Source organism: Tinamus guttatus, unplaced genomic scaffold (assembly GCF_059628265.1).
Source record: "Tinamus guttatus ecotype Peru unplaced genomic scaffold, ASM5962826v1 Tinamus_guttatus_pri_ptg001096l, whole genome shotgun sequence".
In the NCBI taxonomy this organism is placed as follows: domain Eukaryota; kingdom Metazoa; phylum Chordata; class Aves; order Tinamiformes; family Tinamidae; genus Tinamus; species Tinamus guttatus.
This window is the reverse complement of record NW_028289630.1, coordinates 141,056-168,116: the sequence shown is the minus strand read 5'-3', so window position 1 is coordinate 168,116 and position 27,061 is coordinate 141,056. Positions and strand designations below refer to the sequence as shown.

Genomic DNA, 27,061 nt, shown 5'->3' with positions numbered 1-27,061 from the left:
AGAGCTTTGGCTTAGCCAGCAGCAGAGTTTGGCCCTTCCTGCCCTGGCTCTGTGTTGTGCAGTCTGATTCGGTGGGTAGCTCCTGGGGACCATAGTGAGAGCAAGCACTAGCAGCCAAACCATATGCCAATCACCCACCCAAGGACAGGCTGAGCCTTGTGTGGTGGAGCCAAGCACAGCTGCAGAGGGTGGGAGAGAATAAAGCCGAGAGAGTCAAAAGTCCTTTACTTCCTACTTAATTCAGTGAATGTGACCATAGCAGCCCTTCCCAGGGATCCTGCTCTGGCTCTTTGGGGGAATCGCATGTTCACCTGGAGTCACTCAGGGAGTTGGGGTGGTGAGGTGGGAGAAATGGGGGAGCTGTAACTAGAGGGGGGCTCTTAACATCCCACTGCATCTTTCACCAGTGCTAAGGTGCTGGGGTGCTCAGGGTGGTGCATGGCACTAGCCTCCCCGCCTTGGGGTGTGAGCAGTTACTGTCTGCTGTTCAGGGGTCCCCTTGTGTGGGCTGGTTATTTCCCAGCTGTGTTTAACCCGTTTCTCTGCACTGTGCGCTTGTCTTTGAAGGCATCCCAGCCCAGCTGGAACAAGCAATTCCCAGAGCACGGCATGGCTGCTGACAGCCAAGTGGCTTTTCCAGCCTGCACCAAGGTTAGAACCAGTGCATGTTGCACCTTGCGAAAGAACGGACTCAGTCTGGGATGCAGAGTGAGACAACTTTATTCTCAAACCAACTTCTTTTATACTCTCTTAGCACAAGTGTTGCTAAAATTACAATCAATCAGCATCCTGCCAGCCATGCAGTTGTGGTTATCTTCCTTGCTTTGTTCCTCATCTGCTGACAAGACATTCCACATGTGGTTGTAGTCCTCCTCCTTTTCCTGCTTTGCTCCTTGCTGATAAGACATTTGTCCTTGCGGTCAACCGTCCACTACCAAGGCATTCAGCACTACCATCTCCAAAGCGGACCTCCACAAGTGCGGTCGTTACCTGCTTCCCTTCCTTTACCATGGCAGTGCGATGGTCACTAGGAGCACTGTCCTGTCCTCCTCCCTCTCCTCAATGCTTGGGTCAGCTCTGTGGGGCTGGTGTCACTGCAGCAGGTGTTGGCAGAGCCCAGCTGCTTGGATGTTTCTGCTTCCTGCCTTTCTGGCAGTGTGGCAGGTGTCTGTGACCTGTCCTGTTAAGACTGTTGAGCCCCGCATGTGGTCAAGAAGCTCAAAGGCAGTACCTTTTAAGCTCTTTTAACTCTAGAATGGAGGCCAGGCCTGTGACCATGGCAAATGAGGCTCAGAAGTATTTTAGGAGAGCTGGTGGCCTTTCTGTTGCCACTGTCAAGGAATCTGGAGATCAGGCCCTCACTGATCTAAAGTGACCTGAAAGGAGCAAGTTGTGATGAGTGTGAACTTCCTTCCACATGCCTGTGTCTGCATGTTTGTGTGCAGTAGGGTGCAGTAGTGCCCACCAACCTGCAGAGTGTGCTCCTGTTGAGAAGAGAGCCTTCAGCAGGATCTCACCTTTGGAAAACTAAACTGAGCCCTTCTCATACCTGAATGCTCAAGTGCAGCTCAGCCAGGAGAGGTTACATGGGAGAGCTGCTCTTTAGGATATGACAGGGCTGTATGTTGGAAGACCAAGCCCAGCAGATGGCAAGAATTCCTTGCCTTTTCCCTGTGGTGATTCTCTGACTTGTCTGACAAGAAAATTTGGGCCAGGATGCAGGGCTCTCTGCTAGGTCATTGACTCCATTGTGCCTTGCTCTTTTGCCTGGAAATTCCTGTAAGCCCAGATCTTACTGCTGCTAAGGTTTGGTGCAGAGATAGGATGGTCTGGTCCTGGTGTAGAGGATATAGTGATAAACCTGCCAAAATGAGGGGCAGACTCCCTGCTTTAGGGGGGACTCATTCTTGGTTCTGAAAGCTTCAGGTAGCCCAAGGGCTCTCTCCAGTGTCAGGCAATGAGCTTGGGTGCAGTACTGGGACATGGCATAAACTGCTTTTCAGACCATTTGTGAGTGGCTGAGGTTTGTGCTTGCTCACAGACTTGGTGAATGAACTCTCCCTTCCATGTGCACAATTCTCTTGTGCTGAGACTCCAGTGCTTTAACCATAGCTCCCTCCTCCCAGAGATCCCTGCACATTGCTGTCTTTTTTTTTTTATCGCTTTGCCTCCTGCTCTACTTTGCAGACCTTTGGATAGATTTTTGGTGCCTTTGGCAAAAATGAGACATGATGCCCTTGTAAACAAGCTCCATACCCCTGGTGAAGAGGGGGTTATAACCTCAACTGAAAGTGGTCAGCGTGACACTGTTCAGTCTGTTTTTAGCACTTTCTGGCTACCATTGTCCAGCATTACTAGCTGATCTAGTACTAGGTCTTATTCCACAGGAAATGCCAAAGAAATATTGATGCCCCTTCAGAGATGGAGGTCCAGGTTCTTCATGGGTACTGGAACTGGAGCTATGTGAGGAATCCCCTCTTTATCTTACTGTGCCTGTTACTAGTAGGCTGAGTAAGTTCTTGGGAGTGTTGGGACAGCCGAATCCTTGTTCAGTTCTCCCTGCTCCTAAGAATGGAGTAGAGGATCATTTGCTGGGGCTAATTTTAGGCCTCTGAGCGTTGCCTGTGTCCCTCTGAACTCCTATTTGTGTTCAGTCCTGCTGGCTCTTAGAGCTGTGTCAGTCCTGTATCCTAGTGTGCAGAGGTTTTGCAGGTCCATAGTGTTTCAGGTACTAGGAAGAACTTGGATTTTGTGAATGCCCATGCATTGCACAGAAGGAAGCTGGCTATGAGCTACCGATTTCCCTGTCTTTGCTTTCCCAAAGATGCAGCATCCCTCCTGTTGCAGCAGTTGATTCCTGCTGCCCTCGATGGATGCATCCACACAGAATGCAGTCTCCCACAAAGCCTTTGGGTGTGAAAATACCCCAAGACCCACTACAGAAAGAGATGTGAGCGCTACTCTGGCCTTTTCTATGTGGCTGGATGGCAGTGTGGCATCTGCTGCTGACATTCTCCAACCAAGCACAGCACAGAGTGGCGCCTTCTGGCCTCTCCCTTATTTATTTACCCAAGAGTTTGGGCCCCTCTGAGCGTTTGGGTGTCCACCTGCTCGTGTTATTTTTGTCACATATCCCAGCTGAGCTGAGATTAGTGCTGAGCTTTGCTAAGTTTCACGTTGAGGCAAGACACAGCTCTGCAGTTTTCAGTGGACTAAAAATAAAGTTGGGCCAAGACATAGTTAATGGTATAGAAGGAAGCTGTATGGTCTCCTGAGCCCCATGACTCACCCAGGATCAGAACTGAGGCTTTGCTGCTGTAATGCTCAAATGATGTAACCATTTGTGGTGGGCCTTCCTGGACCTGAGGAAGGGCAAGGGAGGGGGCAGCAGTGGGGAGGGAAGCTGAGCTTTTCCAGAGAGATAGATATACACACACGCGCACATATATATATTTTAATCCATTGCTAAGCCATTAAAATAATTCATCAAAGATGTTGGCAGGTATCACACCTGAATGCAGGTTACCAGGGTCTTCTGTCTTTCCCTTGCATCTCATGCCTCTGTAGGAAAGGAGAGAGAGAGGTGAACTCTGCTTACATGCTGTGTTAATAATTGTTTAACAGCACATAGCAACAGTTGACAACAGTTTTTAGGACAGGAAGTGAAGCCAGATCTTATCTCCAGCTCAAGCCACAGCAAAGCTAAGTGCAGAAGAGCAGATCTGCCTAACATGGGAATGGGCTGGGACAGGAGATATCTTAAGGGATGTCTGCTAGGCTGCAGCAAGAAGAATCTTGGATCTCTGCTTCCCTCAGGGCTGCCTCGGCACAACATGGAAGAGGTGCGTGGAGCTTTCTGACATCCAGAAAGGCCTCCTGTGCCACTGGTGATGGTGTGAGGGGGCTGGCTGGGCTGGGGGCTGCTTGTCACCTCATGGGGTAGGCAGGGTGGGAGCACTGGGCTGGATAGATGGCAATACCGAGTGGCAGAGCATCCTCCCTGATGCAATGCACTGGGGGCTGAGAACTGGGGGTCTCTGTGCTTCCTGGTCTGGCTGCCTGGGGCTCCCAAATTGCACCTTGGGAGCAGGTTGGTGTCATGCGCTGGGCCCAGTGAAAGGGAAGGGAGGATGGCACCTCTGTCCTGTTATACTCCTCAGGGTGATGTGGAGCTTTTGGGGAGCCCAAGAGTAGGTTATGTAGAGCTTGCACTGTGTTGGGGACAGCGACGTGGGGGGAGCAGAGACAAAAAGCAGGGAGGCAGTGGGATGGGTTTGGGGTTGCTATGGCAACCCCTTGCTGGCAGCCATGTTCCCTGGCCCCTGCTGCCACCGGCGAGCAGCTGGGGCCAGCACGGAGCTGCTGGGATCCCTGCATGCTGGTTATCCCGTCCTGCCTTTGGGAACTCCTTCCTGCCCTCCTGTCCCAGTCGTGCGCTGCGTTCTGTGCCTTTGGGCTCCTTGCATGCTAACTTGGCGTGCAGAGCCCCACAGAGCTCTTCTCCCCAGGCCCCTTGGGAGCTGCCTCGGGGTGGGTGGCTGGGAGGGACAGGTTGCCCAGTTCCTCCTTGCTGAGGGACAAGGAGGCAGCTCCTGTTTGGAGGCCTGTTCTGTCTGGAGCCTGGAGTTACAGAGCAGGCCCAGCCCAAAAGAAGCTGCTCTTCTAAACCTGCTCGCTAGATCACAGGGACTAGCTTGTCATGTTGCTGCCCTTGCTCATCCTCAGGTGATTGGTGTCAGTGGATCTGGCCATCTCTGCATCGCCCAAGGATGCCTGGCCCTGTGCCATGCTGTCCGTCCCATGTAGCCTGCTTGCCTTGCTCCAGGGTATCTGTAGGCTGATGGAAAGCAGAAGCTCTAATTAACTGTGTGATATGACCCTGAGACTCCTGTCTAGAGCAGGTAAAGGAAGAGTTAAACATTTCTGAAGCTGTGTAAGGGCATACCCCTTACCAGACCCTGACACGGGGCCTCATCCCTGTTACCAAACCCAGCAGAGAGCATTGTCCAGGTCCGTGCATGGAGGGAATAAGTCAGGAAGCCAAGCTGCAGCCTGGCTACAATGTGAGCATGGTTGGGACCTGACCTGTCTTCTGCAAAGTGCCTAAAGCCTCAAGTGTAAGCTAGGGGGAAGAGACTGCCTGGAAGCAAGGAAAACTTGTTCATCTTAACATGTACCAGAGTGGGAGCTGTAAACCTCTCTCGCTGCCCCCCTCAAAGGTCACTGCTCGCAGTGAATCACAACATCCTGCCCTCAGCTCTGTCCCCAGTCCTGAAGGGTAAAGAGCACATGTGACTTTCAGAGGATGCTCTGAACTTGTGCAGGTCAATTATGTGGGTCTGTTATAGGCGTAACACAGACACTGTTACGGTGTCTGTGGTGGGATTTCAGCTGGGATTAGGTGTTCATGCTGAACTGGAGGGGAAAGGATGCATGTCTGGGCTGCCTGAGCAGCCCTGTATTCACAAATGTCATGATCCTTTGCCCGAGCTGTGAGCCCTCCTTCCACCTGTGGCCCAGAAGACAAAACCTCAGGAGTGCCAATGAAAACTGTTTCACTCTACAGTCTGCCATAGAGTCTGCATTGTTTTTGGGGTGATTTTAAGATGTGTATAGACTGCCCAACTCTGCCCTATGCTATAGTCCCATCTATCGTAAACTCCCAAATGTGTTAGACTTGTCTGTAAAATGTCCCCTGGACTGCAGACCCTGGTGTTTCCAAGGGAGGACAAACAGGTAGATGGAAACTGGAAGATGGAGCCTAAGTGCAGTGTATGATGTGCACGGACTCCGGTCTAATGAACCAGAGACCTTTTATTAAGCATCAGATGCAACTTATATATTGTACTAAACCAGATACAATTCCTTATTTGCAAAAAGCATGCAAAGCGCAGTTGCTAAATAAGCCAATAGTATAAAGAATTACGTCAAGATTATCTAATAAGCTTCTTAATCACGCACCAGCCATGCGGTTGCAGTTTTCTTCTTTTTTCTTGCTTTGTTCCTTATCTGTTGATAAGATGTTCTGTGCTGTTGTCCTTGAGGTTAATTAACAAGACACCTGGGCTGCCATATTTGAGGTTGATTTTCTGCTAACAAGGCATCCTGTACTGCTGTTCTTGATGGGGGCCTCCACACCTAAGTGAAAGCTGCTCGTGACAGACGGCTTTGCCCTTCCTCCCTCCAACTTCCAAGAACGTTCCTGTTCTTTACGAAGGGGAACAGCTTGCTTGCTCTGAGCTGGCCACTGAATCTCCCTTCTTGTGGGGGAAGCTGAGTCTGGCATTACATGGTATTAAGGGTATTTTCAAAATGACAGTTCAAGAACTGCTGTTAATTAATTTGACCTTCATCACTAGAACTGGTGCTAGAACTGGCATAAAAAATATTATGGGCACAGTAATGGCAGAATGTGACCAAAATTAATCCAGTCAAACAGTAGTTCCTTCTGAGCGCATTTTTGTAGCCTAGTGTTTCTGATTTTTCCTCCAGTCTGAGGCCCCAGATGTACTGTGAAATACCATGGAATGGCAGCAGAGCCCAGTGGCGAAGGCTCTGAAGTGCTGGTGGGCTGGTTGCTAGCTTCTAGGACAGAGATTGGGGTTTGAGGGTTTTGTTTTGCGTTTATACAGCATTTAGCATGCTGAGATCCTTGTCTAAGACTGGAAATCTTGAGTGCTGTGACTTCAGTTATAGTTGTGTCATCTTTTGAAGGCTACTCCCTCTTTTTCTTTTTTGCCTGCTCATTCTATACATTTTTAAGCATAGCACAAAGGAACAGAAAAGCCCAAAGGCAGTGGGGTCACTCTGTCAGCTATCAGCTCGGGGAGGAGTTAGATATGCAGCGCTGGAACAAGCTAGGGAGAGGCAGCCGAGAGAGATTTCCTTCTGGCTGAGCTGTCCTGTTGGAGTTTGGAAAGTGCTGTGCACTTGCACGCTGCGTTTCGCTGTTGCCATCTCCTAGGCTGGTCTGGAACATGTGTGTCTGCTAATAGTCCGGTGGGAACACCATGCTGAACAGTGTCACTCTGAAAAATTGGCTAATGTCCTTCTGGGCATCGGCAGCAACCCTAATGCTGCCACTGTTGAAACAGTGCTGGGGACTTCGGTAGAGAAAAGGTGAGTCCTTGAGCCCAGAAAGAAACTTTGGCTCGGTGGGTGTTTCTACTTACGTTCCCTAGATTGTGATGAGATAGTTGAGCGCAGCAGTGCTCTGCAGCCATTGCCGTCTGCTAGATGCATAAAGAATAGTTCATCAGAGCTAGCTCTGTGCTCGTCTTGGACTTGGGGAATATCTGTGCTGTCTGTACTGAGGTTTTCTTACTGACAATCAGCAATGCTGGAGCTAGGCAGAGAAGAAAGTAGCACAGACAGGTGAGCCCTTCCCTTGCATCCTTTCTATGCCAGTGTTTCCATCAGTAGTGAGATGGGGGTAGTTGGACCAGTAGTGGGCAAGAGAGTAAATTGGTTCTTGTGGCCCTCTCTGCTTGGCTGCCAGTAAAAGAAAGTGGTTGCGACATTGAGTAGTAGGTCTGAGAGATTCTTCTTTTCCAATTCATCTTCTAGGAGCATGCAACAGCTGAAAATATTAACAGTTTCTGAGGAACTAGCATATTGTTAGCTTTTTGTCTTGGGCTGGCCTGCCTACCTCTCCCCCAGGCTTACCCCCTGGGATTTAAAGGGATTGGCCATGTAGTGAGTCTTCATAGAGAGAAGATGTGAATTTGTAGTATTAGGCTGCCATTCTGCAAGTGCTTCACTTACTGCTGTGCCTGTTTCCTGTAGCTGAAGGGCTATTTCATGGCTTGTATTGGTTGAGCAAATAAACTTCAGATTTGGAATAGCTCTCCCCTTTCTCCTCTGCAGCTCTCTTCCTGGCAGTTCAGTAGGAATGATTTATTACAAATTACAGCTCTCTCTAATTGTGTTTCTCGACAATATCATACTGCTAGAGGAACCGAAGAAAACCCAGTGATGCTTCCGGTAGGAAGGCTGATATCAGAGGCCTGTCTTGCAGCAGAGGCTTGAAGCAGGGAATAACAGTGTGCCAGGAAATGCCTGTACTCATGTGCTGCTTGCTTTTGGATAAGAAAAGACATTTTGCCCTTGAAAGCTTCCCTACAAGGCAGCTCCAAACACTGGCTTGCTGATGGCGCTGCACAAATACAAGCAGTGGTGAGAACGTCACCATCCAGAGTCTGAGAAAGGTGCAACCAAAGTGATGGTCTGGAGAGAAAAGTTGAATTCTGTCATAAAATGAACCCTCAAATATTTTTTTCCTCAGCACTTGCAAAGATTTCTACAAGTCACACATTTTAAGAGAAAAGCATGGAATTACCTTTTGAGTGAGCCTGTCTGGAACTTGATATGTCTCAGATGTGTATTAAGAGAGAAATGAAAAGACAGTGCTATGATGTGATAGGGGATAATGAATTTAACCTAATAGGTTGTGTCCTGGGTAATAGAGCTGGGAGAGGGGAGGAAGGGAATGTGGTGCTTCACATGGTAGTAATAGGAAATACCACCTGAACTCGCTTTCCCAGGGGGAACTGGAAGGGTCTGTTCTTCAAGTGTCCCCAGGAAGATGGAATCAGGCAAATGAGTGACCTGAAGCTGAAGAGAGATCCCAGGAAATGTGTAAGTGAGCAGTGTACAACTGTTCCACAGCATGAGCTTTGCTTTCCTGTTCAGTGATCCTGCTCAACCAGACAAGAGCCTGGGACTCTTAACCTGGTTGTGATCATGACAAATGCAGTAGAGAAACAGTAAACCTTAATAATATTAGTGAATTGTGTGAACTGGATCCTATGCGAACAAGCCTTCATAATCAGCCTCTTTATCTGGAAGGTAGGTGGGTGGTGATTTGCTCCTGCCCCAAATCTAGACATTTTAGGGGATGCTGATCTCCTTGGTGTGCTCCCTGAGCTCAGCTAGAGCTGAAGAGCAGAGGCTGCACTTACAGCTTCCTGAAACGAGGTCCTAACAGGCCTTATCTGATGGGCCAGGCCCCAAAGAGCTTTTGGAGGTGTGTGGTGAAACACAGAGCCAAACTGAGGCCACTGCATAGATCCCGTGGTCCGGCTTTGTGAGCTAAGGATGAGTTTCTAAGTCTTTACTGGAACATGCCAAAAAAAAAAAAAAAAAAAAAAAAGGCGGGGGAGGGGGCAAGTTCATGGATAGCTTTAAGACCAGAGTAGTTAAAACTGGCACTGGATCTTGAGATGCATGAGTGTTTTGAGTGTAAGCATGGGAGCCAGGAGGCTTGGATTGTGTACTTAGCTCAGGCTTTCTGCCCAGAGGTTTTCAGGTGAGTCACAGGACTTTTCCATATCTTACTCCTTGACATGAAAATGGTGAAGCTGTGCTCTACCATTCCTGACCCTGCTGTAGGGGCCATTGGTTAATTTGTCAAGTGCTGTGGCAAATACTGTGAAGAATCACCCTTTTGCAATGCAGAATAATTTCCCTGACCAGGTCAGGCTGAGAGAGGACACATGGTCCCCACAGTCTGGTGACATTAACTGGGAGATAAGGACAGATGGCTGTATTGATAAGGGCAAAGGAAGTGGGAGCTTGGGCCTGGAGGAAGGGGAGGCCTGAGATGGAGGAAACAGACCTGGTGGGAAGGATCCTTGTGTGGAACTTTGTTGGAGAAAAGGAGGAAGAAAGAGCTTTTTCTTGCTGGAGGAGAGATGCCTAATGTTCTGTGGGGAAGAGCATAAGGCCGTCTCATCTGAGGGGATTGGCAGAGGGGGCAGGCAGGTATTTTGTAAGAGATATCCAAGCGTGGGGTGAGGAGGTGCTTGCAGCTGCTCCCCCATGGGTTTGAGCAGTGCCAACGCTGTCAGCACTTGGGCACTCTGCCCTGCTCTGAGCAGGTGGAGGCTGCATGAGCAGAGGCGAAAGGCCCTGCCCCAGGGAGGACACCTCCAAAACGCAGAAGAGGCCACAGTCCCAAGTGCCTGCAGGCAGGTTTCGCTTTGACAGAAGGGGGAAGTTGGCTTTTAAAATGACCTGCCCAGGCTAGAACTGGATTTTGCATGTATAGTTAAGCAGGAAAGCCCTAGTCTAGCTGCTTTCCTAGCCCTTGTGCTTAGTGTTGTCTGTGCGAGCTGCCACATGGGGCACAGCAAACGAAGGAGGGGGAGGGATGGCTGGCTGGAAGCTGCGTTTCCCTTCCCACAGCAAGGTGGAAAGAGGAGGTGGCGAGCTGCCATCCCGAGCGTGGGGCGGCGCGAGCCAGCGGGGCAGCGTGCGCAGGTTGTGCAGGAGGCTGCAGGGTGTGCTGAGTCAACGTGCGCGGCCCCCCCGCCGGCGGGTTGCACAGGGCTGCCAAGACCATGGGGTTTTCCAGCTCAGAGGAAGGGCAAGCGCCAGCTGCAAGCCACACGGTGTGCTTTCTATTTTTAGCAAACTTGAATTTGTGTTACTGACCAGAATAGGAAATTTAATCCTTAAAACTCTTCCAGGTTGGGTTAGGAGAGGATTGGCCATTCAGCTTCATCCTTTGCCACAGACATGTGCTCCCCAATCTAAGCTTTTATTTAAAGAAATTCCACATCTGGTCCTTTCTGTTGGAACAGATAACCTTGGATGTGATTTTTAGGAACAAAGGGCTAGCGCTTCAGTGTGGTCTGCTCAGGAGATTAAAAGTGCTCCCAGGAATATTCCATGAGCCGTGGGGACCAGCCTGACCATCTCCCTAGGTCCCTGGCAGAGGGAAAAGGCAGAGATAGGCACGTACTTCCTTCCAGCCTCTGTACTTTTACTGAGCAGGTCACTGCAGCAAGAATGTAAGATTGTGGCATTGAGGTTTTTCTACTTTTTCAAGCCCTGGGCATGGAGAAATGTAGGCAGCAAAGTGATGCTGTGAAAAGGATGAGCTAGCCAGGAGTTCCTGGAAGCAGCAACTTCCTCTGTATGCCTTGGTAGGTGTCACTTTGTCAAGCTAGTGATCTGTGTGCCAGCCCTTGTGAGCAGGAAGCATTTCAGCTGATGCATCAACTTCACATACTTGCAGCTTAGCAAACTACCCTCATCCACATTCAGACTGAAATTCTCTTTCTGTAATTGTAATTCTCTGCTGCCAGTTCCCAGCTGGATGGCCTGAAATATGCTCTCTGCCCTGTGGAGGGATGCGCTGCTGCTCTTTTTTGCCACTTGGGCTGTAGAAGAGGAATCATAGAATGCTTAAGGTTGGAAGGGACCTCTAGAGGTCATCTAGACCAACCCCCCTGCACATGCAGGGTCACCTAGAGCACGTGGCACAGGACTGCGTCCAAGCGGGTTTTGAAGATCTCCAGAGAAGGAGACTCCACAACCTCTCTGGGCAGCCTGTTCCAGGGCTCTGGCACCCTCACTGTTAAGAAACTTTTCCTTAAGGTCCTATGAAACTTTTGGTGCTTCAGTTTCCAGCCATTTCCTCTAGTTCTGTCAGCGGCCACCACTGAAAAGAGGCCAGCCGCATCCTCCTCACTGCCTCCCTTGAGGTACTTATAGACACTGATCAGGTCCCCTCTCAGCCTTCTCTTCTCCAGGCTGAACAGGCCCAGCTCTCTCAGTCTCTCCTCATAGGGCAGATGTTCCAGGCCCCTGATCATCCTTGTGGCCCTGCGCTGGACTCTCTCCAGCAGCTCTACATCCCTCTTGTACTGGGGAGCCCAGAACTGGACACAGTACTCCAGATGCGGCCTCACCAGGGCTGAGTAGAGGGGCAGGATCACCTCCCTCGACCTGCTGGAGACGCTCTTCTTAATGCACCCCAGGATCCCATTGGCCTTCTTGGCCACGCGGGCACACTGCTGCCTCATGGTCAACTTGTCGTCCACCATGACGCCCAGGTCTTTCTCCGCAGAGCTGCTCTCCAGAAGGTCGGTCCCCAGCCTGTACTGGTGTCTGGGGTTATTCCTCCCCAGGTGCAGGGCCTTGCACTTGGCCTTGTTGAATTTCACAAGGTTTTTCACCGCCCTGTTGTCCAGTCTGTCCAGGTCCCCCTGGATGGCAGCACAGCCCTCTGGGGTATCGGCTACTCCTCCCAGTTTCGTGTCATCAGCAAACTTGCTGAGGGAGCACTCTGTGCCTTCATCCAGGTCATTGATGAATAAATTGAACAGGACTGGACCGAGGACTGACCCCTGGGGGACACCGCTAGCTACAGGCCTCCAACTGGACTCTGCACCGCTGATCACCACCCTCTGAGCTCTGCCATCCAGCCAGTTCCTAATCCACCTCACTGTGCACTCATCTATCCCACGCTTCCGGAGCTTGCCCAGGAGGATGTTGTGAGGGACGGTGTCAAAAGCCTTGGTGAAGTCGAGATAGACGACATCCACCGCTCTCCCCTCGTCTATCCAGCCGGTCATTTCATCATAGAAGGCTATCAGGTTAGTCAAGCAAGATTTCCCCTTGGCGAATCCATGCTGACTGCTCTTGAGCACCTTCTTGTCCTCCATGTGCCTGGAGACTACAGCCAGTATGAGCCATTCCATCACTTTTCCGGGGACGGAGGTGAGGCTCACTGGCCTGTAGTTGCCTGGGTCCTCCTTCTTGACTTTTTGAAGACTGGCGTGACATTGGCCTTCTTCCAGTCTTCTGGCACCTCCCCCGTTCTCCAGGATCTTTCAAAGATGATGGAGAGCGGCTTAGCTATGACATCTGCCAGCTCCCGCAGCACTCTGGGGTGCATCCCATCAGGGCCCATGGATTTGTGGGTATCGAGGTTCCTTAGGTGCTCTCTGACCCAATCTTCCTCTGTAGCCTCCGTCTCCTCTGGTCCTTCCTAAGAAAGAGGCCGTGTTTAGAAGAGCCTTTGGAAGGGAACGATGCTGGGGTGAGTGTGAAGGGAGAGGATTTGGGGCAAAGCTTGTTTTATTTGAGCCACTGCCCCTAGTATTAAGGGAATTGCTAGGGTGAGAGGTCGTTTGCAGAGACGGGCTTGTCGCACATGTAGCTTGTGCTGATTGGGCTCAGGGACCAACCAAGGCTTCAGGCCCTGTAGGACCATGGCGCTAGCCGAAGCCAGGTGAGCAGAGCCCTGCTGTAGGAGAAGGCTCTTCCTACCTCTCAGGACACTCACAGCAGAGTCTCCCTCTGCCCGAGCTCTGTGCCTGGCACCTGGTCGCTCCACTGCCCACCCTGTTGTTTAGCAGAGCCGGGTGGTCAGCTGAACTGAGGGGCCCCCTCCTCTCTCCTTCCCAGGGAGGCTCTTGGGCTTCAAAGCTCTGTCTTTTGCAGCCACCTGGAGACCCAGGTGGAGAAAAGGCCTGGCCTGGGTGGGCAGGGAGCGAGCGTATGGGTCTGCCTGCAGCCCTGCGGGGGAACCCACCTGGAGCCATGGGTGGGGGACAGGCTGCCGAAGGCCTGATCAAGTGACAGCGTCGCCTGGAAGGTGGCCTGGAAGCCTTGAGGAAACCCTCCCCTAGCCTCACTCTTGGCCCTGCTCACAATGGCAGCACTCCTGGGCTGCCTTGCTGCCCTGTCCCCCCCGTGGTGGACTTGAGCCAGCGGCATCACCTCTGACCCTGCTGCCGCGGGAGATGGAGGCGCTTGGTGTGACCTGGCCAGTTTTCCTGCCTGCCTCACTGCCTGACAGAGTTTGCGGCATTGCCCTGATGGCCGTGGCAGGGCTGTGGCACGGAGGGGTGAGTCAGGCAGGAGGAGGGGGTGAATCACAGGGCAGTGAGTCAGGGGGAAGCCAGAGGCAGGTGCCCTCCCAGGGCTGGGCTTTAAGGGAGCCAGGGCCTTGCAGGCCAGGCTTGCAGCTTCAGGCAATGGGATGAGGGTGCCGGGGGAGAGCTGAGAAGGCCTCAGGGCTTGGCAGGTGAACGTGGCGCCCGTGGCTGCCGCAGAGATTGCATGGTCTGGGCAGTGGAGCAGGGGGGAACGGGCCAGGATCCCTAGGATCTGGCTTGGTCACGTGTCGCGTGGGGCTTGGGCAAGTGCCAAATCTGCTCTTGCCTTCAGTACGCAGCCGGCCTGGGGGGCCTGTGGTGTGAGACTGAAGACAGGCTCCGTGAGGGAGTGACCAGGTACATGGGTTGAATCCTTGTCCCCAGGAGGCTGTGAGATGTGCAGCCAGCCCTGGGCAAATGAAGCAGGTCCCTGTTCTGGTCGCATCCTGTCCCCTAACTTTCCCCTGCGCTCGAAGAGTGGGAGGAGGATGGGAAAATTAATGATCCCTGCTGGGACAGAGAAGGATAAATGGATAGTTTTGTAATGAGTGATCATGGCATATGGGAAGAACTGGTGTGAGATGATGCCCTGCAGGTACAGGGGGATGCTGGTTCCAAAAGCCCTTCTGTGGTCTGGGCTCTGTGAGGATGCTTGAGGGGGTTGTGGAGGGCTGCTTCTCTCATGTAAGGTCCTATTCTGGACTGTCTTGTTTTTGTCTTTCCTAGCTGGTTGCCAGTGAGTTTGGCTTCTTCAGAAGGGGCTGCCCATCACTTCCTGAGGCCATATGGTGCCACAGCAGCATAGCTAAAGCTCTGTATATTTAGGGCCAAACTTCTTGGAGCAGGTACTTAGGATTCACCTTGGGTACAGGCTGACATGGGCACGCTGTGACAGGAACTGAAAACTACACTTGGTATCTCTAACAAGCAGAGCTGTGGATCAAATTCTCAAAACAGTCCCCACTGTTTTTTCAGTGTTGTGGCAAGTTGTGTCTGTAGGGCTCTGTTGCACAGGACCTGCTGTCCTCTTTGGCTATGTGCTTGGCCAGGAGGGATGGAGGTTAACAGGCTCCAGTTTTCCTCAGAGATGCTCCGGAGGCCTGGAGCTGCCCTGGGGCTGTGGCAGGCTGCCGTGCTGCAGTGCACTCTGTTTGCAGCCTCTTCCACCTCTCCAGCTGAGAGGAGGACACGCTTGCATGCGGTGGTACGTCTTGCTGGATAGGATGTGGTGGAGTCCCTGTGCCGAGCCTGGCAGAGTGGCTTCCCTCCTGCCGCAGGTGGCTGCTCCCTCTTCCCAGTGAGCTGCTTTGCCTGCCGCAGCTTGTGAATTCAGTTCTTGCAGGTTAACCCTCTGCCACTCCTCCAAGCTACAGGGTGAGTCGAGAGCGAGGGTGCTCCCTTGAGGAATTTGCCTCTTAGCATCTCTGTCAGGGCTGGATGAGGCCAGCCTGGCTGAGAGCTCCTCCAAGGTGCTGCTTGAAGTGGATGTTGTTCCCCACGCTGGCTCTGCGTCCCCATCTTGTCAACAGGTCAGCATGTTGCCATTGCACGGATCTTCGCACCCCTTCCTTGAAATGCCGGGCCTCCCCTTGGCTCGCGGGGGCTCTGTCCCCGGGGCGGTACCTCTCCCCCTGAGGCCTGTGAGGATCCAACGCTCCCGGATCCAGTGTGTGACTAATTGCAGACTAACGCATTTCTCTCCCTTTTCATCCTTCCCCACCCTGAAGCTGAACTGCTTATGGTGTCTGTGGAGGAGCTTTGGGGCTCCCCAGGGTAAGTCAGCTGGAGAGAAATGAGAGAGCTCAGCTGAGGTGCCAAGGGGCTGTGGGTCGGAGTGAAGAAGGGCAGGCTGAGAGCCGTGGGGCTGCCCACAGCCTGGGCAAGGGAAGGCAAAGCAAAGAGATCTCTTTGGCAGCTGCCTGATGGGGATTTGGAGAGAAGCTGGAACAAGACTCTTCTGGGAAGTGTCCAGGGACAGGATATTAGGCAGTGGCACAAGATGCATCAAGGGAGATTCCTGTCAGATTTTAGGAGGAGGAGGGGGGGGAAAAAAAAAAAAAAAAAAAAAAAAAAAAAAAAAAAAAAAAAACTAGAGCAGACCCAGACAAGGGCAACAACCTTCAACTTTAGAGTCTTTCAGCCCTCGATTGGGCCAGGTGCTGAGCAACCTGCTCAAGTTCAGCCTCGCTTGGAGCAGGGCTGGACAGGGACCCCATGAGGTCCCCTCCTACCTGTGTCATCCCACAGATCTGCACTTCTCAGGGAAGTTGACAGTGTTGCACCTCAGGGTCTGCTGGACCAGCCTGTCTGCAGGTGAGCAGAGAGCTCAGGGTTTTGTTCTGTTTATCCCCTTTGCTGCATCTTGGCCCAGCAGGAACCAGCCCTTCTTGTGGGTCTGTCTCTCAGCAGTGTTGGAGGGCAGCAGCACTGCCTGAGCAGGATTGCTGCCTGCACTGCTCTGCATCCACTGCTCTTAGCTGCAGCATCCTCTCCAGAGCACTGGAGTTTTTGTGTTTTTGGTTTTCACTACCTGCATGGGTCTGAGCAGTTTGGCTCTGGCACAGAGGCAATAAAGCACAGGGCAAAAACCCATCTGCCCGCTCAGCTGGTGATACGGGGCTGTGATCTGCAGGGGATGCTCACGTTGCCAGGAGGCTGCGGAGGCCCCTGGCCCTCCAGGTGGGGAGGGCTCCAGGTTTATCTTCCCTGGGGAGCCCATCTCGGGTGCAGAGGCAGTGGCGATCGGAGGAGAAATCACCAGCCGTCCTTTTAAAGGCTCCGGCTGCCTGACTGTCCCAAGCAGATAGGGAGCAGATGGAGGACTGTCTGGAAAGAATTACGTGCTCCCAGTACTTTCTGTTGCTTTGCCAGCCTTTTATTCTCATGGCTGCTCTTTTCTTGATCCTGTCCTGCAGGGCTGGCTGCCAGCAGCCTCATCAGCCTTGTCTTCAGAAACGACTCTGTTCTGCAATTTATTGAGTCTCCTAACTTTGACCATAGCGTCTAATGCTCCAGAAGCCATGTCTGGTGTGTAAATACTAAAATGGTTTTTAGTGCTTGCCTTGTCCCCCTCTGCCAGGGTAACAAATTGGAGCAAAGGAGGTTGCGCGTGGCTGCAGAGCCTGGGCACACTGACCTGCAGCAGCATGAGCCTCTCCATCCGGCAGAAACTGGAAGGATGTGCCCAACATTCAGGCTCCCAAGACACTTTTATGTGGGTTTGCACTGTTTAGGAGGTTTCCATGGGCCTGCGTTTGTCTGCAGATCCCTTGTCAAGTTGCTCATCTAGGCCTGTCCCTTGGGCTTGCTGGTGCTGGGCTGCTGTGGGGCCACAGAGCTGTGCTCTCTCCCTGCCCCTGGCTGCATCTCCCTGCAGTCCCATTGTTGCTCAATACTGCTCTGGGCACTGTTCCATTACTTGGATATCCCTGTTACAACGCTCAAGAGCAGCAGGGTCTGATGGGCTGAGCCAAGAGGCCCCTGAGGTCCATCCCCATCTGTGTGGGTAGGTCACTGTGTGGCTTGGCAGTAGGTGATTCCTTGGAAAGCTGTCAGGGCTTTTGCAGACTCCATCTCCCTATGAACGTCAGAGCTGGAGGGTCTGTGTCCCTTGTGGCATGGTTGCCCTCAGGGTTAAGGGCTATTTTGGCCCAGTTGCCATGGTAGAGCTGGTTCCTGAGATCGCTGAGCTTATCTGTTCCTGCTGAAGGTGTGCAACAAAGCATGGCTTGTAGCAGTAACAGGGAAGTTGTCTTGTTTTGTGCAGGAAGGTTGTCTGGGCATGCAGCTGTGGCTTGATCCCAGCCCTGTTCCCTATTGCTTCCACGAAGATGGAGGATGCTGATATGTCGGCATGGCCTGCACTGCATGGTCCATATGGGCTGCACCTTCCTGATAGCCCCGAGGGCAGGTCCCTTGTGGCCTCCCTCTCACAAGAGGCACTGCTTGGGCCTTGGCTTCCTGAGTGCTGCCGTCTCCATGCAATATCTGAGCGTTGAGCCCTATGGGCAGCCTAGATACACTGCTGCACAGAGCCCTGGGCTGCTATTCCAGAGCCCTGCCGTAGCTATAGGGTGGTGGTGAGGGTGTGGGGCAGAGGGCTTTGCTGTCTGCAAAACCAAGGAGCAATTCTGTGCATGTGGAGCAGGGTGTTTGCTGGTTCTGTGGGACACAGCAGGAGCAGATGCAGTGCTGCATCCTGCCGCCCTGCATGAGTGGCCTGCGTGTGCCTCGGGACTGGAGGTGGACACACCAATTCCTCATCTCCCCTGTTCGCCTTTGAAGCGGTTTGTGCACCCCTTCTCTTGCCCCCAGCATGGGCAACAATATGAATGTTCAAGTGGCAGTGATGACACCCATTCCTGCTGCCTCAGCAGCTCTCTTCCCTCTCCCTTCCTTCAGGCTTGCCGGAAGGACAGACCTTGCCCTCATCTGACAAAGTACAGGATGTTGAACTGAGTGGAAATGCCCTTTCTCTGTGATAACACTTTACAGTCAAGCAAGTATAGAGCCCAAATACCTACTTGGTATCCCCACTTTGACTTTTGCTAGACTTGAGACTTTCTAAATCCTATCTGGAAAGGGACAAATGAGGTGGATGGGTGTGCATGTGTATGTCTATAGGATATCTCCTCCCCCCCATACGTGTCGATGTCTAGCATGGGCAATGGAAAATCCACTGAACGTCGCCACTGCTGCCTTATCTGCAGGCTGCAGCTTCGAGACGTGGAGCGGAGCCCCAAGCGCCTGCGCCCAGGCACCTCCCTTGGAGGGCTCTCACAGTAATAGGAAGCGTATCGCAAGAGGGCTTGCACTGTGAGGGGACAGTTTCCATGGGTAGACGCTGCTGCACAATCCCTGCTGCCCTTCTCAGCACAGTTCCCTCTTTCAGCGCTCAGCTTTGAGGCCTGCATGTCAAGAGCTGCTTCAGGTAACACAGCATCCCTGGGGCTGTCCTCATTGCTCTGCAGTGCTCCTAGGACAGTTTAGGGGGTGTTGGAAGAAGGATGTTCCTGTTGCTCTCCCATATGGGTATCAGGGACTGCTTGGTGGGTCTCATGAGTTGTGAGCAAAGAGGCTTGGGCTGGCAAGACTTGGAGGTAGGTGAGTGGTGGTCGGGGATGGAGAAGATGAGGGCTGGTTAGAGCACTTGCTACAGAGATGAGGAGGGGACAGAGCACAGGTGAAGGGCACTCTGGGGACATGCGTGGGGGTGCGTGTACACAGGGCAAGGTCTGGTGGTCGTGGAGGGCAGGGGCTGGGCTGGGAGCGGGGAATAGTACCCTTCAGGGGACACTGAGCCGTGCTGCCCCAGCAAGGGTATCCGTGTGTGTGTGTGTGCGCACAAACAATGTGGATGATGATGATGGGGAGTGGGGGCATGAGAGGAGCTGGCTTGGAAAGGTGGGATGAAGGTGTTGGGAATGGCTGGGGTTGTGTAGGGTGGCGAGGAGCAGGAGGTGAGTGTTGAGCTAGGGAGCAGAGCACAGATAGCAGAGATTCCATTGCCACCAGCTGTTCAGATTGTCCTGCCCTCTTCCCCCAGCACTCTGAGCATCGGCTCCCTCACAGGGCTCCCCCTCTGCAACCCTGTCACCCAGCGCACCCTGCCCCTCCGTCAGGACCTATGAGGCTCCTTGTGGCCGTCCAGTGCTTGGATGCATGTCCACATGACTTGGTAACTGCTAGCAATGAAAAATATCCCATTGGTTCCAGTTGGCAGCGAGGCCTGGAACGGAGCAGCCAGTCTGTGTGGTTGTCTGGCCACTGAGGCTGCTTGGGCTGCCACCTCCAGAGGTTGCCAGAAAGCTGAGGTGGGGCCCATGGACACATCCCTGCATGGACGTGGACGACTAGGGTCTTGCTTTGGACGCAGAACAAGCGACAGGCTTCTTCCCCCTTGCCGCAGGGTGAGTCCCGCGGCCGTGCGGCAAGGGCAGCGAGGCTGCCATGCTTCCACAAGGCCAACTTTGACAATTGAGCCCTGCAGATTGCCCTCGCCATGCAGCTCGCCCGCGTGGCAGGGGCCGCGCCGTACCCTCGGAAGCAGTGGCACATAGCCGTTACCCTGAGGTGAAAAGCTGCCGCTCTTGGTGAAGCACAGTGAGCCCAGTCCTGGGCCTGGCTCGGTCCTGCAGCACTTCCCACTCGGCCTTTCCTCGGGGAGGGGACCCAGAGCCGGCCCCCTGCGGACGCCTTGGCCGGGTGAGTGGGTGCCACCTCGGGCTGGGGGGGGGTGTGCGGCGGTGCCGGAGCCCGGCAGCCTCCGGTTGTCTCCGCAGGGATCCTCTTGGGCAGCAGAGTTTTCCCCACCCCCAGCTCTGCCGCTGCCTCTTTGTTTTCTGGCAGAAGCCTCAGTGCCTTTTCATCGCCGCTGAGGCGCCGAGCGGGAGGCTGCGTGTGCCGGGGGCCGCCGGGGGGCTCCTCTCCATGGGCTGCTCCTCCGCTCCAGCCGGGCTTTGAGGCTGCCGCTTTCCTCCGATAAAGCCTCTTTTCCCCTGGCAGCGTGTCCGCACCTTGCCACAAGTGGAGTAAGTTGGATGGGAAGGGGACAGTGCTGAGCTCGGGGCACGGGCTCTGCGCTGCGGTCCTCCCGCGCCGTCCCTGTGCCAAGCGGATACCTGAGATTAGAGCAGTGCAAAGGAATGGGGAGGGGGGCGGGAAGCGGGAGGCGGCTGCGGATCGGGATACAGCGGTGGCTACGGATTGTGCTGTGCCTGCCTCTCGGTGTATTTGATCTCTCGACTTCCAGTGGGGACTGAATTCCTGTGCTCTTGTGAAAGGATCCAATTATTGCAGAGCTTTGAGCATCTCCATTTGCTGCCCATATTTGCAGCGCCCAGGTCTGTGCTGGCTGGAATTCCAAGTGATTAACGTGACTGTGACATCCCTCCTAGGGGTGTTATCTTTGTTCGCTGTCCCCCACCGCCCCCCTCTTCCTCCTCCAGCAGCGAGCGAGCGAGGCAGGCAGGCAGGCAGAGACAAAGGTCCGTCCTCAACCTGCGCCGTGCTCCTCGCGAGCGGCTGCTGCGTGGGATCCCGGCGCGCGGCAGCTCCCGGGGGCTCCTGCCCCGGGCTCGAGCTACTGCCTGTGCCGCGAGGTTTGAGCCGGCGGGGCTGGGCGGGCAGCGGGTGCCGCTGGCTCCGCGGAGCCGCCCGCGCGTCCTGCCGCCTTTTCAGTCGCTTTTCATTCTCTGACGGCGCTGCGCTGGGGCGAGGGGCGGCTGCGTGGAGGGGAGGCAGCGGCGGCGCGGGGAGCCCTGCACAGGTGGCTCTTGCGCAGTGGGTCTGCGTGCGGGGCGGCCAGCCCCCTTGCTGCCCGCAGGCTATTGTCAGCGTCTGGGTTTGCGTGCAAGGCGCCCCGGCAAGGTGCGTGGAGGGGACACGCGTGAGGCTGCGGGCAGAGCCAAGGGGGGCGCCAGGCTCTGTTCCAGCCTCCCGGGCTGCCTGCGGAGCTTTCATTGTGTTGTCCTGGGTCGGCCGAGCAGAAGGGCTTAGTCCCCATGGAGCTGCAGCGGCACCTCGGGCCAGGCACCGTGGGGCAGACCTCAGCCCGCAGCGAGGCCGAGGAGCCCATGGGGTGCACGGTCGCCCGCCGGAGCTGCAGCGAGGCTCCCCACGGGAGCACCGCTCCAGCCTCCGGGCTTCCGCACTGTGTCCCCTCCCACGGGCTGGGAGGAAGGGCAGCAGCTCCTCCCCGGCACGGGCGGAGGGCAGCGTGGGGGCTTGCATCTCTAGAGGCCGTCTCTGATGATTTCTGGGTGCTGGCAGCCTCTAACAGGGCACTCCCTCTTGCCCCATCCTTCCCTTCTGGGCTGGGGCTTCCTCCCTGTTATCTGCACAGGGGCCAGCACTGAGCAAGGCCCTGCAGCTGCATAAATCTGGTACAGCAGGAGGAGAGCAGCACTTGCCTCTGCACCATCTCCCCCCCCCCCCCCCCCCGCCTTGTTTCCACTGAGTGCGGGCACCTTTTCCCCTAATCCAAACCCGGAGGAAGAGAAAGAGCTGGGTCTACTCCTTTCATCTCTCCCTTCAGGTACAGTTTGCTGCTGGAGCATCTCCCTCGCTCCAGGGGTTGCTCCATGGATTGGCATCTCCGCCATGGACAGTGCTATAAGTGGTTCCCATCTCTGGCTGTGGTATACCCGCTCCTGCAGGCCGTGGAGCAGCCGTTCTCTGGTGGCAGCGCTGCTGCTGCTGCCGCCATCCCCCAGGGGCCTGATGGAAACTTTCTGCCTGCTTCTCAAGCTCGGCCCTTAGCACGTGCCGGGAGCCTGTGGTTTTACACCTCCCCTGGCTAGCTTTCCCCTATTAAATATTTTTATTGGTCCAGATAGGACTGATGGAGCCGTGACTTATCAGTTTCCAGCAGTTTCTGTTGCACTTCTCATGTCTTTATGCTCTGTATCTACCAAAGCTCATCTTTTGACTTCTTGTCACGATTGTCCCTCTCTTTCCTTGCTCGTGGTTCCTGCTTCACCCTCGAGTGAAGCTGGGGAAGTTTGGTTTCCTAAGCACTTCCCAGGAGAGGGAGCAGGAGGAAGGGAGGCAGTGAAGGTCAGTTCAGGGATTCCTTCTGTGTGGTGCAAGACGTGCCGGAGCTGTGGGTTCCCTTTGAGTGGGAGGGAATCCACTCCTCCTCCTCCTCGCACCAGAGTTGTGCTGGTAGCCCTGCCAGGCTCTGCTTTCTAAGGCCTCTGCCTCTCCTGTCCCTTGGCAGGGTGCAGTGTAGTCAAAATGGCAACAGATCCTTTTGCAAGTTGGAGCCCTTGGCTGCAGCCCGATGTGCAGCCTGGCTGCCGCATTGCCCAGCTGGGAACCCTTCCTGCCATCCTGCTCTCTTGCCACCAGATTGAAGCTTCAGTTTGTTTGTTGCTCGGAGTCTGGTAGCTCAGTGTCCCCAAATGCCTCTGTGCCAGCACCTGGGACGTGCCTCTCCCTGCTGGTCCTGTGGCACTGGGGGCTCCCTGCCCCTTTCTCCAAGCGGGCCAGGTGAGATGCAGAGAGGAAAGCTGTGTCTGATGCAGCTGTGGAGCCGGGTGCTAGGAGACCTTGGAGAGGACACAGTGGGCTTGTGTCCCTGGTGGCAGTGCCATAGAGGAAGATTGCTCCTTCCTCCTCACGGTGCCGCCTGTCCCAGGCTGCCAGGCAGCCCTGCAAGGGCACGTGCAGGGCGGCCCCTCACAGGCTGCGCTTGCAGGCGGAGGGAACCCTTCTGGGGCAAGGGCATTCCTGCCCCCCTCCTGCCTAAGGCCTAGGCAACAGTGCCCGGCTTGCCAAAATGGGCAGCAGTGGGTGCTACTGGCTAGCGCTGGCATCACCCGTCCTCCTGAAATGCAGCTGCCTCTGGGAGCAAATGTCTCAGTCCAGGCCTTGAGGACCTGGGAGGGATGCGACCACAGAGGAACGCAGGAAGGAGAGAGAAATGACGCAGGTTGAAACCATGGCTTCGTCCCGGCACGGACACATGCGGGAGGATGTGGCTTTCTCTGGCTGGGCCGTGCAAACCCTTTTGCTGCCCATTGCTGGCTGTGCTTCTCAGCGGGCGGCTGTGCCATGCAGGTAGTGCAGATCTGTCCCGGGGCGCAGGAGGGAACAGCTACCAGGTGCAGGAGTCTTTCATGTGCCAGGCAGGTAGAGCACAGTGAGTTAGCACCTCCACGTCCCTCCATGGCCCTCCGCTGTGGGTGTTCACTGACGTCCTGCGCACCTTCACACAGGCCCTGCACAAGGTGCCAGGAGGAGTGTTTTTATAAAGAGCTGCTGTTGGAGCTTGAGGTGGGACACTTGACGTGCTCCGGAATAGATCTCCCTGCTGTGCACGCTCTCCAGGAGCTAGTGTATCAGTTCTGTGTCCTGGCTGATCCTTAGCGATGCCCTTTGCTTGGCACCGCTGGCAGTGGCTCTCGGGTTGCCCTGCTCTCGGGGACTGGCTGCAAGTGCCTATTAATTACAGATGCCATTGGAAGTCTAATGAAAGACTAGCCGGGGTCAGCCCCAGTGCTGCACTGAGCATTGCGAGTGACCTGCTGACACTAGGACTCCAACCGGAAAGATTTTAGCCTGCAGAATTTTCCATACCGGGGTGCCAGAATGGGGGATGTTTGGGTGTTCGGTGTTTCTGAGCCATCCCTTCAAGGATTTTGTTCATCTGCCTGGCCCAGCTGTTTCCACTCCTGTCCTGTGCACTGGAGATACTGGCTGGGTTGGGAAATTGGACATGAACTTCTCTTACCTGGGTGCTGATCTACACCCTGCTTGGAGAGCAGTGGCTCTGGGGGATGCAGATCCTGCAGTGCCCAATGACTCGTTGAGGGGTGATCTGATGGGCTGGCAAGACGTGGCCTTCACACGGAGCCTGACTGGTGCCTGCTGCATTGTAGAGGGTTATGTGAGGCAAGGGCTGCCTCCAGGACAGTTCCTGCAGTCAGGACACCCAGCTGGACAGACAGCAGCTGCTCTCCAAACAGCTGCTGCACTGAAGCCCTGGGCAAGGGCCACATGGCAGGAGAGTTGGGGAGTGTGTGGGCCCAGTGACAGGCAGCGCTGCCTCCCTTTACCCCTCAGTTCCTCTACCCTCAGCCTCTGCATTGTTGGGGTAGAGGTTCCTAAGGGCTTGTGCTCGCTGTGGAGGCCTCATGCCACAGGTTGTTCCCAGGCTGACTCTTCTCCTTGCCCTCCCCTAGGCATCAAAGGCACGGTGCTGGTGGATTATGACTGCAGGGAAGCCGTGGCTGTGCCCAAGAAGCTGTGTTTCATCTACACATCCCCTTTGTGCATCAAGGGCAGCTTTGAGCAGGTGAGTGCTGTGCACATGAAAGGGCTGCTATCTCTGCTCTGAGGGAGCTGGTGGGGAGCCATCACGGCTCAGCGCTGTCAGATTCCTGGTTTCTGCCTTCCTGCCAGACATCGCTCCTTAGAGGAAGGAAATTGCAAGCCCTTCCCCTTGTCTGTAGGGCCACAAAGTGACAGGTGCTGTGGGCGTAAAGGGCTGGGAGGTGGCCATGAGACCTGTAGCCTGAAGAGGCTGCTGATCTGCAGCATCTTGGATAGCAAACTATGAAGTAGTCACCAAAAATAAGTAGGAATCTTCCCAAATGCACAGGTTTTCATGAAGGTAAGCAAGCAAAAGGGGTATAAAATACAAGAAAGCAACAAGAACTGGACTTCAGGAGGGCCAACTTTAGCCTCTTCAGGGACCTCCTCGGAAGAATCCCATGGGCTAGAGCCCTAGAAGGTAGGGGGGCCCAAGAGAGCTGGTTAGTTTTCAAGTGGCACTTCCTCCACGCGCAGCAACAGTACATCCCTGTGTGTAAGAAGTCAGGCAGAGGAGGCAGGAGACCTGCGTGGATGAGTAAGGAGCTTGTGGCAATGCTCAAGCAGAAGGTGTCGGTATATAGAATGTGGAAATAAGGACAGGTCCCCTGGGAGAAATATAGGAACGTAGTCAGGGAATGCAGAGATGCGACAAGGAAAGCTAAGGCACGTCTGGAACGCAATCTGGCAAGGGGTGTTAAAAATAACAAGAAAAAAATCTTCAAATATATTAACAGCAAAAGGAAGATCAGGGAAAACGTGGGTCCGCTGGCGGACGGGATGGGCACCCTGGTTACGAATAACACAGAAAAAGCAGAGTTGCTGAATGCCTTCTTTGCTACGGTGTTTACCGAGGGCAGCCCTTTGGAGCCCCAGGCCCTAGGGACAAGAGAAGAAGCCTGGGGAGAGGAAGACCTGCCCTGGGTAGAGGAAGATTGGGTCAGAGAGCACCTAAGGAACCTCGATACCCACAAATCCATGGGCCCTGATGGGATGCACCCAAGAGTATTGCGGGAACTGGCGGATGTCATAGCTAAGCCGCTCTCCATCATCTTTGAAAGATCCTGGAGAACGGGTCAGGTGCCGGAGGACTGGAAGAAGGCCAATGTCACGCCAGTCTTCAAAAAAGGCAAGAAGGAGGACCCAGGCAACTACAGGCCATTGAGCCTCACCTCCGTCCCCAGAAAAGTGATGGAATGGCTCATACTGGCTGTAGTCTCCAAGCACACGGAGGACAAGAAGGTGCTCAAGAGCAGTCAGCATGGATTCACCAAGGGGAAATCTTGCCTGACTAACCTGATAGCCTTCTATGATGGAATGACCAGCTGGATAGACGAGGGGAGAGCGGTGGATGTCGTCTATCTCGACTTCACCAAGGCTTTTGACACCGTCCCTCACAGCGTCCTCCTGGGCAAGCTCCGGAAGTGTGGGATAGATGAGTGCACAGTGAGGTGGATTAGGAACTGGCTGGATGGCAGAGCTCAGAGGGTGGTGATCAGCGGTGCAGAGTCCAGTTGGAGGCCTGTAGCTAGCAGTGTCCCCCAGGGGTCAGTCCTCGGTCCAGCCCTGTTCAATTTATTCATCAATGACCTGCATGAAGGCACAGAGTGCTCCCTCAGCAAGTTTGCTGATGACACGAACCTGGGAGGAGTAGCCGATACCCCAGAGGGCTGTGGTGCCATCCAGGGGGACCTGGACAGACTGGACAACTGGGCGGTGAAAAACCTCATGCAATTCAACAAGGCCAAGTGCAAGGTTCTGCACCTGGGGAGGAATAACCCCAGACACCAGTACAGGCTGGGGACCGACCTTCTGGAGAGCAGCTCTGCGGAGAGGGACCTGGGCGCCCTGGTGTACGACAAGTTGACCATGAGGCAGCAGTGTGCCCGCGTGGCCAAGAAGGCCAATGGGATCCTGGGGTGCATTAAGAAGAGCGTCTCCAGCAGGTCGAGGGAGGTGATCCTGCCCCTCTACTCAGCCCTGAGAGTGACAGAGCACTGGAACAGGCTGCCCAGAGAGGTTGTGGAGTCTCCTTCTCTGGAGATCTTCCTAACCCGCTTGGATGCAGTCCTGTGCCATGTGCTCTAGGTGACCCTGCATGTGCAGGGGGGTTGGACTAGATGACCTCTAGAGGTCCCTTCCAACCTTAAGCATGATATGAAGAATTCACAGCTTACCTTAAAGTATTTGCTGTTTAAATGGAAATCATGTTGATGATACTGCCTGAGATGGCCTGTAGACCTATGTGGTCTTTGAATTTGGGAGGTTGAGAGAGGCTGAACATAAATACTGCTTCTCTGCCTGTGTGACACCACATGCAGGTGGTGCCCTGCTTCCTGCCCTGTTCTTGGTGAGTTTCTGAGTCACTCCAGCCCTGCTTCTTCTTTTCTCCTTCCCCGTCAGAGCCCTTGTGGAGCCTGAAGAGCTGGAGAGGACAGTGCGGAGGTTTGGAGGCGCGCCGTGATGGTGGGAGCCAGTCCCTGGCAGCCACGCTGCTTTTGGGGGGGCGCCCGGCTCGCTGGTGTCTTCAGCTCGTTGTGCCAATGACTCTCCACTGAAGGATGGGGAGCCCAGTG

General features: G+C 54.4%; 1 long non-coding RNA gene across 1 annotated transcript; it reads left to right on the top strand.

The window, feature by feature from the left end:
* Positions 1-566: 566 nt before the first annotated feature.
* Positions 567-26,978, top strand: LOC148590771 (uncharacterized). The gene is made up of 3 exons (XR_015914256.1): positions 567-651; positions 24,356-24,468; positions 26,889-26,978. It is a non-coding gene; the product is annotated as an uncharacterized LOC148590771 (long non-coding RNA).
* The last annotated feature ends 83 nt before the right edge of the window (positions 26,979-27,061 follow it).